This window comes from Xyrauchen texanus, chromosome 19 (genome assembly GCF_025860055.1).
Source record: "Xyrauchen texanus isolate HMW12.3.18 chromosome 19, RBS_HiC_50CHRs, whole genome shotgun sequence".
NCBI classification, from domain to species: Eukaryota; Metazoa; Chordata; class Actinopteri; order Cypriniformes; family Catostomidae; genus Xyrauchen; species Xyrauchen texanus.
In genome coordinates, this window is record NC_068294.1 from 27,279,514 (window position 1) to 27,285,513 (window position 6,000).

Here is a 6,000-nt window from a genome sequence, read left to right on the forward strand (position 1 = left end):
TAATGTTACACACTGCTATCGGCCTAAAAGTTACATTTTAAATAATTGAAATAATTTGAATTGCACTTGCGTCATTTCTTTATGTCCCCAGAGTTGCAAGTTAAAAATCTTTGACAAAAACAAGTGTGAAATTAGTGGATTTCTAAATTTGTTACCCCATATAATTACAGGAAGTGTTTCGAATTTCATTCTCTCAATAGCATGTAGGCCTGTTCATTTGTGGTAAATGTGTAACTTTAACACTCATAATGGAGGTTTTGTCTGTGTCCCTTGACCTTATTGTCCATACATTTATGTCAAGATACTGTGACTTTTAATTGAAAATCTATGTAATGAAATTATGTCACACTTTAGAGGTGGACATCAGCCATTAGGCAAAATAGTTTTGGGGTTATTTTAAGTATGTAAGTTTTCTTCTTTTCTTTTTTTTATGGTGATGTTGGTCATTTGGTCAAGCATAAAGAATATTCCAGATTCAATACAAGTTAAGCTCAATCGACAACATTTGTGGTATAATATTGATAACCACAAACCTTTAATTTGACTTGCCCCTCCTTTAAAAAACAGGAAAATATGGGTTCCAACAATGAAAGTGAATGGGGCAATTTCATAAACATGAAGGTATAGCCCCAAGATGTAAAAAATAATGTGTTAACAGGATTTAACCCTTAAATGCATGGAAATTTCACCAACACTCTTACATATTCGGGTCTTAAGTGACTGGCACTTATTACTATCAAAAATGAATGTACAAAATGTCCAGATAGTATCACATTTTTAAAAGTATTTTCAAGACAATTTGAAAACAATAAAATATATTTTTTATATATTTTGATGTTTTATTTAATATTATATTAAAGAGATAATGCAACAAATCAGGACAAATCAAGAACATGATGCAACTGGCTGTCAAACACATTGAGCTAGATATAAAACATAATCTACACACCTATGTGTAGCTTATATGTATTTTATGTGTATTTTCGCAGGCACTTGTGGAGTCTAATTAGATGCACAACTTGTAATATTTCATTAGCACACCCAAATGACAATAGTCATATCATACTTTTCATGTGTTGTAGCCTGCTTGCTATAGTTTACTTCAAAATTTTCTTCATCAAATAGCAATGTCAAATGTATATCAAGTCAATCTCTGAAACATTAGTACCACCTTGAGTAAGAAATAACATGTATATTATGGATGTGTATACACATATGGGATACTTCTAATTCACCATTGTTGATAGTTCATTGTTGCACAGAAAGTCAAAGTGAGGTACAGGGGGTTGAATGAGGTCCTGGTTCTCTAAAGGCTCAAGGTTTGCGTTTAAGGGTTAAGTGTGATAAAATCGCTTACAAACCGTTTCTATATAAATTTATAGCCAATTTTACCATTCTGTTGCCATAACAATGTAGTCAACACAACTTTAAATCTTAAAATGACTGAAATGACAATTTAAAAACTTTACAGCAAATTATACACAAGTTTTAACAGAAGAATTAATGTGCTTAAAGTAATGTAATAAAGTGCTTTTATAAATTTATAAGCTTCACATTTCGTCCTCTAAACCCTTAAAAAATTGGCCTATTCACTTCTATTGTGAGTGCCTTACTGTAACTTTGATTTCTTTTCTTTTTTAAGAAAAGGAGGGACAAGTTGAAATTATTTTTTGTGTTAATCAACATTATGCCACAAATGCTGTCGATTTAGTTTAACTTGTACTGAACCTGGAACAGTCTTTTAACATGTCTGTTATGTTATGGGAAGATTTAGAGGAAATTAATGTAATTTAAAAATTTAAATATAATTATGTTAATAGACATAAGCTAATCAGTACAAGTTTACAAATAAGTTAGCTATATATCATTTGTAGACCATGTAGTTCTAATATCACCCACTGTATGTCTACCCTGTTATTGTCCATCCTGTCGTGAACATACACTTAACAGGATGGATATCTGAATTTTTACATTTAATTCTGAATTTACTTTGACCTGTATGACTTGTCAAATCTTTAACATGTCTATGGCAGGGCTCTCCTCCACCCCTGGCAGCAGCTCCATCGCTCCAGGTGGGCGGGGAGTCCAGTCCCCACTTGCCTCGCGGATGGCGGCTGTTCACCGCGTCTGAGCGGCGCTCCCCAGGGTGGACGGCAGTGTCGAGGACTCCGTGACAGGCATCCCTCCTCCTTCCCGGATTTCGGCACCAGTGTAGAGGAGGAGGCGAGAAGTGGCTTGATAATATAAATAATAGTTTAATATAAAACTTGAACAAAAGACAAAAACACACACATGACAGACATGTCCATAAACTCTCTTTCTCGTCGCACCACAGTCTGCAATCGGCCTTTATCCCTCTCGGAGGCTTAATTAGCCGGGTGTGTATAATCACAACCCGGCCCCAACCTCCGCCCTGCCACAGTGTCCCTTTAATGATGAAACATAAAGATCTTTATACAATATATACAAATTTTCAAAAGTTTCAAACACACTGAATTGTAGGAATGACTCAGTTGCTCTGTCAATTCTCAAGACCATAATATTAGACAACAAGTAGTACACCTGTTGTAAATTTGCTCTTTATGATTAGAGAGACTCTCTTAATAATCCTTTGGTACTCTACAAGCAGCATATTGAGGATTTAATTCAGTTTGACAGAGCTCAAGGGATTTGTTCTCAAGACCCTCAAAGGCTTCCTGAGTGTCATAACCCTTGTAGTGACTTCTAATGGAAAACCCAATGTTGTAAGGCTGGTGATTCACTGAACACTCTTGAATTGAGAGTTTGATATTTTTAGTGACTCTAAGCTAAAAACAACAATACATTTTTTTTTTTAAATTATTATTAATATTGATTTTCTCTATCGAAAACTATATAACAGCTGACACATATAGGCTATTATCAAAAATATATCTATAAATATACTACTCCCTAGCTGAAATGGTATATGGGAAGTTGACATGATTTTGCTAAATCTTTTATAATTCTTTGCATGTATCTTTTTAGCTCATAGTAATTGAGGCTACATGGAATATCTGTACTTAGTTAAGGCAAAATGTTTATAAAAAATTGTGTCCAGTCACAGGACATTAGATGTACACTTTCTTTTCTACATTCATATAAATTCATAAATTAAATCTTGATGTTGGAAAAAAAAGTCTCTATAAAACTTATGCATCAACATACCATAAGATAATATACTGTAACTACAGCTTAATATCTAAAACTATTATTTAAGATATGTGTAACACTACATCATGCTAAATCTAACTAAATAAAAAATGGTTTGCAGTCAGTCTACAAACACTTCTTTTCAAAATGTTCCCATACCACTAGTTCAGTATAATACCATGATCTGTCAAATATAACTTTTCAGCTCTGTTACATGCTAGACCTCCCACGCAATAAAACTGAGTTTTCTCATTGTGTCGCTTTCTCTAGAAAAGTCCGTAAAGTCTGAGAAAATTGATCCAAACAAGCCTTAATTGTGTCATTAGGTGAGAGGGAGCTGTTCTGTGATTGGCTGCCCATCTGCTTCATATTCAGCTGTGCTGGATGAGGCAGAGGGCCCGCTGGGAAAATGGTGTTGTAATCAGGAGCTGGCTGCGCTGCCTGATCAGGTATGAAGTCTGCTGCCACCTTCCTCAAAATCCTTCCTCATCTTCCTCTCCTCTCACTTGTGTGGTTTGTGGACCCTGATGGAAGCCTGTTCTTAGGTCCCATTACACTATATGACCATGAGCTGATGATAGCTGGCCCAACTAAGATGTGTGGATGGGAGTGTATAAGGTGTTAAAGGTAGCAAATGGGGTGGGGGCTCTTTTTTGTTCCCGCATTTGATTATTCAGTTTGGTTGAGCTAAATTCTGAACCCATAAAATTCAGGTCCCCTTTGGGGGCTATTTACATATATTTAAATCCCCCTCCCTACAGTCTTCCCAGCTTCTGTCTTTTCCCTCTGAATGTGAAAAAGAGGGTAGAGCAACCAGGCCTGTCTGGTCTTTAAGATGTCACTGTGGTGTGAAATATAGGCGAACAAGCAGGGCTTTGAAGCTCAAACTGAACCCAACCTTTAACCCCCCCTTTAACACACACACACACACACACACACACACACACACACACACACACACACACACACACACACACATGTTGTGTTTCCATGTTTTATGGGGACTTTCCATAGACATAATGGTTTTTATACTGTACAAACTTTATATTCTATCCCCTAAACCTAACCCTACCCCTAAACCTAACCTTCACAGAAAACTTTCTGCATTTTTACATTTTCAAAAAACATAATTTAGTATGATTTATAAGCTGTTTTCCTCATGGGGACCGACAAAATGTCCCCACAAGGTCAAAAATTTCGGGTTTTACTATCCTTATGGGGACATTTGGTCCCCACAAAGTGATAAATACACGCTCACACACACACACACACACACACACACACACACACACACACACACACACACACACACACACACACACACACACACACACACACACACACACACACACACATATTTACCTTCTGTTTCACCCTCTTACACACCAAAAACACAGACCACCCTTGTACTCCCATCTCATGACAGATCCATCTCTGGGGTTGCGTGTGTTTGTTTCTGTGTGCATGTGTATGTTTGTGTGAGCACATGTGTGTATGTGAAATTAGGCATGTGTGTTTACTAGGCTGGTGGGTCCAGGCATGCACCAGATGCATATGTTTGGGACAGACTGGCGAGGATGCACCTGTAGTCACTCCATCATGTGGCAAAAACTCTGCCATTTAAGTATTGGACAAAACTAAAGGTTTTAGCAAACAGATCAAATACCAATTCAGTGTTTCAGCACCCCATGATTATAGATAGTGTTTCTTTGTTTCCTGTTTCTAAAGATGAATATGAAGTTGACAATTCTGATTTGACTTGTGTAACCTCTCTTAAATGGGTAGGATGGTGTTAGAACAACCAATCAACAACCAAAGTTGCTTATAGAAGTTGCGAAATTACTTTGGAATCCGAAGTCCATTGATAATCGTATATAACACCAACACATGTCTTCTTGGATTTATTTGTCAAGGGGGCATAAAATACTTTAATTGTTTCAAATGAACACTTGCAACTCCACATTGTGGATTAATATTCTGACTAAAGTCTCTGAGGGCCAGGTCTTAAAATTCCATGTGGACCTGGTGCACAGCGGCCCACTGGAGAGATAAAGAGCACACATATGTAGCCAGGCTCAGTTATGCTCCAGTTGAGCCATTCCAGCACAGAGCCAGAGAGAGACGGCATAGTGTAAACACTTGTTTGTTTAGGGTTGTTTTTCTGCCAAATGCCATGTTCTGGTCGGATGGCACGTTTTGTGTGCTCCATATGTGTGTGTTTGTGTCTGTGTTTGTGAATGTGTGTTTGTTAAGTATCAGGAGGCTGGTGAAGGGAGGCCCAGGGTGGCATTTAGCCAGTGTTCTGGCCCCCATTTCCCTCAGCTCGGCCCTGCTTGCTCCCCGGCGTGCAGGCAGAATGCAGCGTCAGGAGCCCAAGCACTGAACTCCCATTGTGTATGCTAAGCAAAGCGGAATAGCCGGGTGACAAAAGAGGGAGGAGTGGGGCACACAAAGCCCGGGGAAGGGAAGCGAAGGATGGGGGGGTGTTCTGTTGCTCCAGGCTCAATAGACCCAGCCCCCCCAAACCCCATCCATAACCCCTGTCCCACCTTTAGGTGCCCACTTCTAAGCAAGGTTTCAAGGTTTTAAACGGTAATATGTTTTAAAGCATATTGTCAAAAATATATCCAATGTATTATTTGCTGTTTTGAAAAACAGTTGCAACAATATCAGATCTAAATAAAAAATGTAAATAGAGGTTTTTCATACCTTTTACACATTTTTCACAGTTAATGCTTAAACCTCGACATAATATCATGTCTTGTTTTTAGAGTTTTGTTTCCAGGGAACACAAATAGTCTGTACGTATACATGCACATTAAATGTTTG